This window comes from Vicugna pacos, chromosome 1 (genome assembly GCF_048564905.1).
Source record: "Vicugna pacos chromosome 1, VicPac4, whole genome shotgun sequence".
NCBI classification, from domain to species: Eukaryota; Metazoa; Chordata; class Mammalia; order Artiodactyla; family Camelidae; genus Vicugna; species Vicugna pacos.
The window spans coordinates 16,672,628-16,685,553 of NC_132987.1; the positions used below are offsets into that span (position 1 = coordinate 16,672,628).

Consider the following 12,926-nt stretch of genomic DNA (forward strand, 5'->3'; position numbering starts at 1 on the left):
GTAGAGTATTTATGGTTTTCTATGTATAAATTCATGCCATCTATGAACAGAATCACTTTTCTTCTTCCTTTCCAATGTGGATACTATTTATTTCTTCTTCTTGCCTAATTGCTCTTGCTAGAACAGAATAGTAGTACTGTGTTGAATAGCAGTGGTGAGATTGGGCATCCTTGTCTTATTCCTGAGGAAAACCTTTTAGTCTTTCACCATTGCATATTATATTAACTGTGGGCCTTTCCTATGTAGGCTTTCTTATGCTGAGATAGTTTCTTCCATTCCTAGTTTGCTGAGTTTCTTAAAATCATGAATGCATTTACCTTTTTAATAATCAGAAAATTTCATACAAAAATCAAGATTTCTACCCTGTATTTTAAAAACAGAAGGTGTTTCAACACTGGATTCACATTTCTTATGGACTCTGAGACTGAACAGCTACTCTCCTTATACAGCGTGCTTTTCAGACATGATCTCCATATAGACTTTTTCGCTCATTTTACTTATATAGAGGGATTCACTTCTTGGCCCCTGTAATCGTAACAAACATTAATTTAGTACTTACAGGGTGCCTGACAATGTCCTAAGCCCTTTACATGTATTACTTAATTTAATCCTTATAATAGCCCCAGGTAGTAGGTTATTATTATCCCCTTTTCTGATAAGAAGTCTGAAGCACAGAGCCAGGAACTGGTAAAGTGAGCAAATGTGGTAATAGAGCAGTAAATGGTAATGAAGAAAAAATTGATTGAGGGAAAACAGATAGTTGCTCTTTGTTGGTGTCCTTTATTTTGCACACAATTTGAAGATTAAGGCAAGTGCTTGAACTTTGATTCAGCAAGTTGCCTCATTTACTTCAAGATTTGTGATTGTGTGCCGGGTGCTTGAGGTCGATAAAAGTCTGAATGCTCCTGAAATGAGGTGCTATTGTGTGCTTTCTGTGCGAATATACAAACCAATTCTTAGTTGTTTAGCCCAGGGTGCTATGAGTACCAAGCTTTGTGTCTGATTGCAAGAGTGAAGTTGTGGCAGTGCTGATGGGAAACTTGTATTTTCACAGTGGTAACCAGGAACTGTAGTAACTTCTGGCTCTGAGGAATCTAAATCACTGCTGGGATTCAGAAAAGAAAACTTTTTACTTAAATAAAGGCTGTGTATATATGGAAACTCAGAACAAAATACATGAAAAAAATCTTTTCTGATATCTCCTTCCATAGGAACAGCAAGACACGTCACTTTATTTTTTAGGATGAAAGAACATTTTAGCTGCCTTGCTGCTCATGTCAACATGATGTCGTCTTCAAAAGAAACACTAGTCTAGTACTAAAAAGAATTGAAAAGCAATATAAATCTTAACTGAAGTTTCTTTGAGAGGTACCAATAGTGGATCTGTCCTTTTTTTCATCTGCCCATCACTTTATGGTTTCTTCTGATAATAGAGCCTTGATTTTCCTTTGGAAAATGACCCCCTACCCCATTCTTTGTCCCCAGACTAAAACATATGGTTGGGTATATGATCCAGAATTTGCTAATGAGACAGAACAACATTTTATTGGAACTACTTGGAAGTAAGTGCTCTGTTTCTACTGGCTGGTTAGCTATAAGGATTACATAGGCTCAACACTGGGGAAAGGTGGGAGGTGGGGAGGTGGAGGAAAAAATCACTACATGAGAATAAACTCTTTGAAGTCAACAGAGAGAACAGGAGTGGCCATATCCTGATGACGTTGTTTGCACCCTGGATTCAGCCGTATTTGAAACTATCTATCTATGGATTTTTCAGTTAAATCAGTTTGAGTTTTTGATACTTGCCAGAAAAAAGTCCTCGTATTACAGCATACACAAAAAAGAATTCCATTTATTACATGTAACAAAACATCTAAAAATCCTTTTTCCTGTTTCTCAGTATCGCTTAGTATCATTCAGAATGGCAGCTGTGCTAAATTCCTAGTCTCACTCTCTCAAATCTCCCAGAAACTTCTCTTAAACTCACATCACTCTAAACTCAGGTCAGTCTTTGTTTTTCTCACTCCCATTCTCAAAACTTTTCTGGCTCTCTTCCTCCCCAGCTTCCTCCCAGAGAAGCAAAATCTAGCTGAACTTTGTGGATAAGCCTAGCCTTCTGAGGCTCCTCTTGCTTCTATACCTCTACTCCTTGCCTAAATCAGTGCAATTAATGCCCAGACTGCTTTCTGAACAACAAAAGATCCTTCCTCTTCAAAAAAGTAAAAGGCTAAAAATTCATGTTAAAATTTCTGTTCTGGTCTCATTTGTATTCAGTGCAAATAGCGGATATTAATTTTGTTTGCAAATAGCTACTCCTGGGGTTCCCTTTGGGTAAGTTTTGCCAAGGTAGTATCTCAGTATTTTGTTTTGTTTGTGTACTTTTTAAAGGGGGATGCGGGCAAAGAATTAAACTAGTTAAACCAGTTTGATTGTTTTCACAAGCCAGAGAAATGATCGGGTCTTAGATTCCGACCCAGCTGATAGGGAGTGCTACGGGAAACCGTTTCTCACTCTATTGCCTTTTATTTCCTCCCTCTTTGGGAACATTCTTTAGGGTTTTCTACAGAAACAGCTGGAGGCTCTCATCCACAAGTGCCTCACTCAGCAGCTCCTTCATAAACACATTTTTTCAGACCCTGTGCCCAGGACTCTTTCAAGTGTCCTAAGAACATCATTCATTCAAATGCAGCCCAGCTGTATTTTAGAGAGCACCAGCACTTGCTCCATAAAGATCTAGATTGTCTCTTCACATTAAGAGGCACCCGAAAGTTCTGTTATGCTGGACACCCAGATGTCCCCAGCCCTTTTGTGAACTATTGATTATGAGTAGTCTGAATTCCATTCTTGGGTCTACTCAAACTGTCTTTGATGTCCTCAGGCTGGGGGACTCAGTGGGGAGACCACCTAGCATGATGGCTGCCTGGAGCCCAAGATAACTCTGGCAGACATCTCACCTATTAAATGTCCCATCTTTCTTTCACACTATTTTTTTTTTCCTTATGCATCTTCCCAACCACAGTGAAGGAAAATCTATTACTGTGTCCTGGAATGGTAGAATAAAGATGGCATGACACATCCAGAGAATAGTTGAGATTTTAACGAAAGGACTATTTTAAAAGGTGTGGGCAGGGTTAAAGGAAACCTTTGGGAGCCATTACCAGCCCCAGGCCTTCAGGGGAAAGGGCAACAAGTGGTAAACAGAAATGAGAAAGAACTGTAGGAGAGGGCCACAAGATTGGAGTAATGGCTTCAGATGAAGAATACAGCCATTGCTAACAGAGTGGCCCTCTGAAAGTGTAGTGGGGAGGTCCTGAGTAACTTCTTGCCCTGTGATCTTCTACACGTGCCTCTGATTGGCTCAAACCAGGCAAAAGCCAGAAGACAGGTGATGTAGTCCATACAGATCATCCCTGAGTCACAGAACAGGGCAGTGAGTGAATCTGGAGGGACAGAGGAAAAACCAGCAGTCACATCCTGTCTTTTTTCCACAGCAAGCACCTTCTCACCCTTTTTTGCCTGGCCTATGGAAATGGCCTTCTTGCCTGTCCTCTTGACTCATCTAGTCCATTGCTTGATGACTAGGTCTGTTTCCCAGAAACTATTCATTCAGCGTGAGATTAGGGTATATAGACCTGAGTCCAGGAACCAGCTCTTCAACTTCAAGACCCTTCCCTCAGAGACCTCATAGGTAAAATGCCAAGTGGAGTCGGGGATGCCTGGAGACCTTTCCGGATCATGATTTACTGATGTTAGACATATATTAAATATCAAGGAATCGACCTGCGACTTTTAAACGCAGACGGCTCGAAATAGACTGAGGCTGCCTCCCTGCCCCCTTCCAGAGGACCACGTCACCCCGGCTGACTGGCGATTGCTTCAAACCGGGTCTCTAAAGCCATAAGCTAAAGGGGTCCTGGCAGGCAGCTTCCGGGCGCCTGGACCCTCCCTCGCGGGTAGAGGAGGTCCCTCGTGGTCTTCCAAGCGGGATACCTGCTGGTGGGGGGCGGAGGGAGCCGCGGAGAGCGCAGGCGCAGTATCCGCGCTGGCGGCGCCCCTCTCCCAGCCCCGCCAGGCGGCCTCAGCCGCCCAGGCCGCGGTTTTCCTGGCGAAGCGCGCGGCGGCATCTGCGGGCTCAGAGCCTGGATCAGGCTCACGGCAGCGGGCAGCCCCGGCTGGAGCACTGGGCGCGCCTTCCTCGCCGCGACACACAGGTAACCGGGCCCCAGCAGCCGGTCGGCAGCAGCGGAATGGACCTTGACCCTGACTACCGGGCTGCCCCCCACACCCGCTGTTAGCCGAGGCACTTAAGGGGCAGAGTCCCTCTTTTGGGGTTGGGCCGGGAAGGGGGCGAAGCGCCCCGCCCCCTTCTCAATCCTTCTCAGGGCTCTGCTCCACGCCTAGGAGGCCGCGGGGCCCAGACTTCCCTGCACTGCTCTCTTGGAAAACCTGGTTACAGGGTCGGTAGGATCAGCATCAGCCATGGCCCCAGCCCCCCCGTTTCCTGCCACCGTCGCAGGAATAGGTCCTTCCCCAGCCTCCATGATAAAGGCCAGGGGCTATAGCTTTCCTCTCGCCCAGGAGCCCTCTCAAACAAGGGTGAGTCCCTGTGGCGCCATGGGATCAATTTCAAATAAAAACTTTAAAGAATGCTGGATGGTTTTAGAAATTTGGCCAAGAATTAGTATTTTCCTTTACTTTGTTGTCTGTCTCCGACTCTTGGACGCCAGTCTACATGGGTTGAGATTTCGCGGAAAATAAACGGTTCGGAGAAATCTTTCCCCAACGAAAGGCGAGGACATGGGGTATTGCAGGAAGGGCCAGGCCACGGCCAAGTGTGGCGGCTGGAGGCGCAGGGCAAGTCCACTCAGCCTCTCGCAGCTCCGGGGAGGAAAACATGACCCCTCCCCGACCGGCCTCTGGGCCGTAGGATTTCTACGCCACGTGCGCCCGTTTGGCCTCTTTTGAGAGAGGAGGATGCAAGGGTGGCTTGGGCTAGCAGGAACGAGAGTCTTGTCCAGGCGAGTAGGGTGCTGCACGGACTTGCATCTTCGTCCAGGCTTTTGCCGGGCTTGGCGAGTAGCGGGACCGAAAACTGGCATCTGAGTGACGGTCGAGGGCCCGGAGATAGTGACGCACTGGGCAGAGAGGGCTGGGGGGCGCCTGGGGAGGGGATGGTCTCCGCTGGCTGTACCGCTCTAAAGGACTTGATTGGGGTTGCCTGTGTCCGTGGTGCTGAAGTGTCGCAAGCGCCTTCGTCAGTGCTTCCAGGGCCGCGTCCTGCCTTGAGGGTCTACTCCGCTTTGGCCAGAAATAGCGGTCTCCAAAGCCTGTGGCCAGAGTGGCGCTGGCTCGACACTGAAACCCTTTGCAGATGGGTTGATGCTGGTTTCCTGAAGATAACGTGAAGGCAAATGTGTTTCATCCTGGCGGTGCAGATAAAGCATATGCGTAACAAGTTTAATTACTTACATTTGAGTACACACGACGAGCGTAAACATGAACTCTCATGCATGCGTATGCATAGCATATGTAGGATGCACGTATGTGTATATATGCATACAAACATTACGTACATGTAAACACACTCATCCTTTTCCAGCACCATCGCACACTACAAGTCGTATGTTTTTCCAGAGCTTTTTGTAATCCATCTTTATTTTTTGACACCGTTAGTGTTTCTGAACTCTGCAGAACCGTTAACTTTCATAATCATCTGTTTCCAAGTCATAGAACCTGTGGATTAAAGTGTTGGCTATTTTGCTGAGCAGTTAAGTATTTGCACATTTTAATTACAGAACAAAGCTAGTCTAGAAATGTGTAAAATTGATACTGATACAAAAAGATGTTCCTAAAGGAAGTTTAAACAAAAAGGAGGAAAATTTAATACAGAACAATAGCTAGCCAGTAATCTTATGGAAAGTTATGATCTAAACAAAATATGACTAAGATGTAACATTATGTTGGCAATTTCAAATATACTGGTGGCATATGGTTTGTGAACTCTGTAAAGATCACATATTTATTTTTCAAAACATTGGATATCTCTGGTCTTTCTTTCATAAAAGGTATGTTCACTGTAAGAAATTTAGCTGATAAGAAATATATAAAACTGGGGAGAGTGATAGAGTATGTGCTTAGCATGTGCGAGGTCCTGGCTTCAATTCCCAGTATCTCCATTTAAACATAAATTAAAAATAAATAAGTAAGTAAACCTAATTACCTAATTAATAAATCTAATTACCTCCCCCCTAAAAAAGAAATACATAAAACCAGAGAAAACCACTGTAAACAGATTTTCTTTTAGATAAACACATGCATTTTATTTATTTATTTATTTTAATTGAAGTATAGTTGATTTACAATTTGTTAGTTTCAGGTGTACAGCAAAGTAATTCAGCTATACATATACATATACCTGTATATATTCTTTTTCAGATTCTTTTCCATATAGATTATTACAAAGTATTGAATATAGTTACCTGTGCTATATAATAGGTCCTTGTTGTTTATCTATTTTAGATATAGTAGTGTGTATATGTTAATATCAAATTCCTAATTTATCCCTCCCCCCTAATTCTTTCTCCTTTGGTAACTGTAGTTTGTTTTCTATGTCTGTGTGTCTATTTCTGGTTTGTAAATAAGTTTATTTATATCATTCTTTTTTTAGATTCCATGTATAAGTGATATATGATATTTGTCTTTCTCTGTCTGACTGATTTTACTTAATATGATAATTTCTGGGTCCATCCATGTTGCTGCAAATGGCATGTCATTTTTTTTTATGGCTGAGTAATTAATATTCCACTGTATATATTGACCACATCTTCTTTATTCATTCATCTACTTGATGGACATTTAGGTTGCTTCCATGTCTTGGCTATTGTAAATAGTGCTGCTGTGAACATTGGAGTGCACACACATGCCTTTTAAAATAGACCAATCTTCTGTTGGTTGCATTTTCACTATATATTTCATCATTAATCTTTCAAACCAATACATATAAAACAAGGTCATCATTATTAAGTGTTGTGTAATAGTACACTATATGGGCAGAACATAAGTTATTTAAACAGTCTCATAACAATGAACATTTATGTATTTCCAATTTTTGCTGTTATTAAATAGTTCTTCAACTGTCTTTGAACAAACATTTGTGCATTTATTTGATTATATTTTTAGAAAAAACTCCTAGAAGTGAAATCGATGGTTCTATGGATATGTACATTTTATTTTTTGATACATTTATTTATTTGTTCTATTATTTCCTGTCTCCTCTTTTGTCTCTTTTATTCTTTAGTATGTTCTCAGGATACACAGTAATGCCAGATATAAGGATATTCAAGAAACATTTAGAACAATCTAGAACTGTGTTTCTAGATTGTGCTATAGAAAAGTATACCAGTATAATCCAGTATAAACACTGATTTAGAATGTCAATATCCCCACACTATCACCAAAATCAGGTTATTTTCCAATTGGATAAGCAGAAAAGAACGTCTTTTTAAATCTATTTATTGGTCATACTTATTTCTGTTTTGTAAGCTTCCAGTTCATATCTTTATTTTTCTATTGGGTTGCTTATATTTTCTCCTTATTTGTAAGAGATCTTTGTATACTAAGGACTGTTATGCATGTTGCAATTTTTTTCTTGCTTTTTCACTTTTAAACTTTATGATACTTCATGCTGTATAGAAAATTTCAGTTTTTATGTAGTTAAATATATCTTTTACCCTTGTAATTTCTCACATTTACATCAGTCTTTCACCCCTCTGTACTAATGATGATCTACTATATTTTAGAGTGTTTTTTGCAGATGAAAGAAAATATGACAAAGTCCACTTTTGCCAAGTTAGGAGTTCATGTTACTGAGGTTTATAAGAATGTGCATCCACATAAGGTTGGCCATATGCCTTGAAAAAACAAAACCCAAATACTGGTTTTTGGCAACCATTATGGATCAAAATAACTTTTTCCAAAATACAAAAAAATGGTTATTTAGCATTGATGAACTCCTCTGTATTATTTTCTTCCCGAGGTTTAAAAACATTTTAAAACAGCCAAATGAGAATCATTTTATTGTTTTTATAGATGAAATTTTAAATATTGCTGATGATAAAAAAAATGGAAACAATACCAGGGTAGAAAATAAAAGCCCTCTAGTAAGCCAGTCTCCACAGGTAACCATGAATATTAGTTTGGAATAAATATTTCTGGGTTATTTAATTCATAAATAAATATATATTTCAGTGATTGTAAGATGTTGTCAATTAAAAGATACATTTTGACTTTGGATTTTCCCCATGTGTTAGGGCTTTTTTTTTTTTTTTTTTTTTTTTTTTTTTTTTTGGTGGGGGAGGCAGTAATTAGGTTTACTTATTTATTTTTAGAGGAGGCACCAGGGATCGAACCCAGGACCTCATGCATGCTAAGCACGCGCTCTAGCTCTTTGAGCCATCCCCTCCCCCCCATTTTGACTTTGGAAATGCGAAAAAATGTGCCTCTTAAACTTGGTGTATCATATATCACTTATATATCTAGCAAATTCAACAAACTAGTGAATAAAACAAAAAAAGAAGCAAAGTCGCAGATACGGAGAACAAAGTAGTGGTTACCACCAGAGAGAGGGTAGGAAGAAGGACAATAAAGGGGTGGGAAGAGTTATTATGGGATTATATGAAATCATGTGTGTGAAACTTTTGAAAATTGTAAAGAAAAAGAATGTTTTTTAAAAAGCTTGGTATATCATAAATAGAATGAGATTATATCTATTTTTCTATTTTTTCACATAAGATAGGGTGTCTTCCCATTTGATACATGTTAAGTATTGAATTAATCAATATCCAGTTTTTAAGTGCATTTAGATTATTTACACCTTTTGGATGATAAAAACAATGTTATGTTGAACATTCTTTTATATAGCTCTGTGTAATGGTGTTATTACCTTAAAGTAAATTCCTAAGTGAAATTGATGGGTTAGGAGAATGCACATTTTGCATTTTGGTGCATATTGTCTGCCCTCCAAAAATCTTGTAACAATTTGCTCTGCAAACAATAGTGCACAATGTTCTAGATTCTTTACTCGATTATATTAAAGATAATCTGCCTTTTCCATTTTCCCTAAGACGTAAAAACAGATATTTCACTCTTAATTCTTGTTTCTGTGAGTTTTTATAGAAATTGTGCCTCTTTCCATATTTTTGTTGGTTATCTGAATTTCTTCTTTTGTTGTGAATTACTTAATCATAGCTTTTGCACAATTTTCTTGAGTTTTTGAAAGCCCATTTTGGATGAAAGATGTTGATCCTTTGTTGTTATTGTCGTTTTTAGTTTGTCATTAAATTTTTTTTCTGTTATCGTTTTTGCACAGAAGATTTAAATATTCCTGGAGTCAGATTTGTCAGTCTTCCTTTTGTGATGTTTGACATTGGTGTTACACTTAGAACACCACCCCAATCCCCACCCCAAGATTATAAAAATATTCTTTAGTGAGAGAAGGAGCACAGTTAAATTACCAAGGACTAGAACTTAGAATCACTGTATTTAGATAGTCACCAGTTCTGTTTCTAAACAGGATCTTATAGGCTTTGTCTATTTGTGTTCATAGACCTGTCAGTCAGCTCTAGTCAGGAGGTGGGTAGTTGTGAGCTTAGGGACCCAAACTGAAGAGAGGCAATGATTATGCTAGTTTCATTTAATTAGTATGGACTGACAATTCTCTTTTAGCTATCAGAAATGGGACTTAGTATAGTTAGTCACATAAGAAAATAGTATTTGGGGAGACTGGCAGGGGGTTTGACAGATTAATTAATCATACATTTTTTCATACTTTTATATAATTTGGGGTCTTTTCAAGGACTTATTGAAGTTAAGAGAATATATATAGATGTAAATATGCTGAATATAATCAAACATAGGTTTAACTGGAGCTTGTAAAATTAATTTTCACAGTATTTTAATTCAAATGAATAGCTGAATTCCCCAGTAACTTAAAATATTTATTTATTTACTTATTTATTTACTTATTTATACAATTTTTAAAGGTTACACTCCATTTACAGTTATTACAAAATATTGGCTATACCCCCATGTTGTACAATGTATCCCTATAGCCTGTCTTACACTCAACGGTTTGTACTTCCCACTCCCTCACCTCTAGATTTCCCCTCCCTGCCCTGTAACTTTTAAGTTGGGTAGTATTGCTATCCACACTTCAGATCTCCTAGCTGATCTCAGCAATTGTTGGCCTACCTAGCAATCTGAGATTTTGTGGTTATCATAATTGGTATTAGATCCTCCCTAGTTATTAGGTGCTTGAGTCTTTGCCTCCTGGTGACCTGAGTAGAAATATAACTTTCTGGTTTGGGATTAGAATTTGTAGGTGAGAAAAGATGATAGGATTAATTATATTCTAACCAGGCCCTCGTTTTCCCCCAAGCAGTTTTAAACATTTCATTAGTGATGAGAGTCTTGTCTCATTTTCCTTGCTGAGGTCACTTTGTACCAGGGATGATATTCTTTTTGTTGTTGTTGTTGTTACTTCTTTTTAAAATTGGACTATAGTCAGTTTACAATGTTGTATCAATTTCTTGTGTACAGCACAATGCTTTGGTCATACATGAATATACGTATATTCATTTTCATATTCTTTTTCACTGTAAGCTACTACAAGATATTGAATATAGTTCCCTGTGCTATACAGTATAAACTTGTTTATCTGTTTTATATATACCAGTCAGTATCTGCAAATCTTGAACTCTTAATTTATCCTTTCCCACCCTCTTCCCCCCTAGTAACCGTAAGTTTGTTTTCTTTGTCTATGAGTCTGTTTCTGTTTTGTAAATAAGTTCTTTTTTTTTGATTCCACATATGAATGATATCATATAGTATTTTCCTTTCTCTTCCTGGCTTACTTCACTTAGAATGACATTCTCCAGGGCCTTCCATGTTGCTGCAAATGGCATTATTTTATTTTTTATGGCCGAGTAGTATTCCATTGTATAAATATACCACAACTTCTTTATCCAGTCATCTGTCGATGGACATTTAAGTTGTTTCCATGTCTTGGCTCCTGTATATAGTGTTGCTATGAATATTGGGGTGCAGATGTCTTTTTGAATTAAGGTTCCCTCTGGATATATGCCCAGGAGTAGGATTGCTGGATCATATGGTAAGTCTATTTTTAGTTAGCCCAGAAATGAACCCACAAACTTTTGGTCAATTGATCTTTGACAAAGGAGGCAAGAACATACAATGGAATAAAGACAGTCTCTTCAGCAAATGGTGTTGGGAAAACTGGACAGCTGCATGTAAATAAATGAAGTTAGAATACTCCCTCACACTATACACAAAAGTAAACTCAAAATGGCTTAAAGACTTAAACATACAACAAGACACTATAACTCTCCTAGAAGCAAATATAGGCAAAACATTATCTGACATACATCTCAGCAATGTTCTCCTAGGGCAGTTTAACCAAGCAATAGAAATAAACAGATGGGACCTAATTAAACTTATAAGCTTTTGCAGAGCAAAGGAAACCATAAGCAAAACAAAACAACAACCTACGGAATGGGAGAAAATATTTGCAAAAGATGAGACTGACAAGGGCTTGACTTCCAGAATATATAAACAGCTCACACAACTTAATAAAAAAAAGCGGGGGGGGGGTGTAGAGGGTGGGAAGGGATAGACTGGGATTTCAAAATTGTAGAATAGATAAACAAGATTACACTGTATAGCACAGGGAAATATACACAAAATGTTATGATAAATCACAGAGAAAAAAATGTGACAATGAGTGTGTATATGTCCATGAATGACTGAAAAATTGTGAACACTGGAATTTGACACAACACTGTAAAATGATTATGAATCAATAAAAAATGTAAAAAAAAAAAAAAAAAACAAAAAAACAAACAAACAACCCAATCTGAAAATGGGCAGAAGGCCTAAACAAGCAATTCTCCAATGAAGACATATGAATGGCCAATAGGCACATGAAAAAATGCTCAATATCGCTAATTATCAGAGAAATGCAAATCAAAACTACAATGAGGTATCACCTCACACCAGTCAGAATGGCCATCATTGAACAGTCCACAAACGATGAATGCTGAAGATGGTGCGGAGAAAAGGGAACCCTCCTATACTGTTGGTGGGAATGCAGGTTGGTGCAGTCATTGTGGAAAACAGTATGGAGATTCCTCAAAAGACTAAAAATAGACCTACCACATGATCCAGGGATGATATTCTTAAACACTCTGGTAGGTCACAATTCCAGGATGTTATGGGTCACTGCTATATCCTCCTTCTTATTTCATGTTTCTCCTGCATTTATTTTGATTATAGAATCAGGCATAGTATCCTCTATCACCACACAGTTTGTTTTTGTTTCTGTTTTTTTGCCATTCTGCCCTTAACAATAAATTCTCTAAGTAACCAAAATGTTGCTTTAAAAGTCACTGTGTCTTGGCCACTGGCTTGGGTGTGGGAAGGAGACTGATATTCATCCCATTGCCCCTCCTTTCTCACTTTTCATCCATCTACCTCTATTCTGGACACAGGAAACACTCTTCTACTTGGTAGGGGAATCTCAGAGATGAGCTGAGATCCCTGAGCTTTTTTTCTTCAGTGGACCAAAACTTTATTTTGCCCTATAAATGTTAATATACATATATAATTAAAATTTTTTGGCACTTATATAACATTATACATGCTAAATACTTATTCACTCTGGTTTCTCTTAAAGTCACCACTGTAGGAGAATTGTACATGATCAATGGGCATATATAATGCACAGTTAACACTATTTCATAGTTATAATTATATATGAACTCAATCCACATGCGTGTTTCATTTAATCATTTCCTGACTTAACAAAATCACTTGCTTTGTGTCTCTTTCCTTTTATTTAAGACCCCAAAATA

At 38.7% G+C, this 12,926-nt stretch overlaps 1 protein-coding gene across 1 annotated transcript in view; it reads left to right on the forward strand.

Annotated features, from left to right (window-relative positions):
• The first annotated feature begins 3,850 nt into the window (after positions 1 to 3,850).
• SLC35G2 (solute carrier family 35 member G2) overlaps positions 3,851 to 12,926 on the forward strand; it is a 31,805-nt gene continuing 22,729 nt past the window's right edge. Inside the window, exon 1 of the mRNA XM_006216046.4 lies at positions 3,851 to 4,211. The gene's annotated coding sequence lies outside the window, so the exon portion shown is untranslated. The remainder of the gene's footprint in view (positions 4,212 to 12,926) is intronic.